This window comes from Arachis duranensis, chromosome 2, assembly GCF_000817695.3.
Source record: "Arachis duranensis cultivar V14167 chromosome 2, aradu.V14167.gnm2.J7QH, whole genome shotgun sequence".
NCBI classification, from domain to species: Eukaryota; Viridiplantae; Streptophyta; class Magnoliopsida; order Fabales; family Fabaceae; genus Arachis; species Arachis duranensis.
Window position 1 is genome coordinate 3,310,225 of NC_029773.3, and position 747 is coordinate 3,310,971.

Consider the following 747-nt stretch of genomic DNA (forward strand, 5'->3'; position numbering starts at 1 on the left):
TAGTGTGTAATAATTTATTTAATAATTAAATTTTAATTTATACATAATAATTTTTATTTTAATTAAATTGGAAAATAAATTTTATTTATATGGAGTTAGATTCATAGGAAATATTAAAACACTTCAAAAAAAATGTGTGTAATTCTAAAGTCTAAATTTGGAAAATTGACATTGTAAACCTTATACTTGAATTGTGAATTACTAAAATAGTGTATTAGCGTTTAAGGATTACACCCAATATCAAAATATATTATTAAAATAAAAAATAAAAATAAAGGCAGGTGTCACGTGACTGAGGCTAGTGGGGTGTGACGGCAGCTTTTATAGGGGAACACGTCAGAGGACAAATCATAGCCGTCGATGAGCTGGCAATATCCACGGCGCTGCGTTTTTCACGCTCCATCTGGCACGTGACTTTGACTCTCTGACGTGCTACCATTTCCCTTTCTTTCTTTTTTTTTTTTTAATTTTTATTATTATTTTTCTCTTCCATGCTTTGCCGACAATATGACGTGTCCCCCCATTCACATGCTCTTTATTACACTACACATTTTGTGGGTCCATTTTACCCTTTACTTGGTAAATGACTAAATTGCCCCTACCCTAATCCTACCCCTTCCGTGTTCACATTTGTGAATGTTTTTGTGTACTTGAATTATTTGTTAGCCTGTCTTGTCAATTTCTATGTTAGTTGTATTTGAGTTGGATATTGGATAAATCTATTTTTTTAATATTTCAAGTTAATTA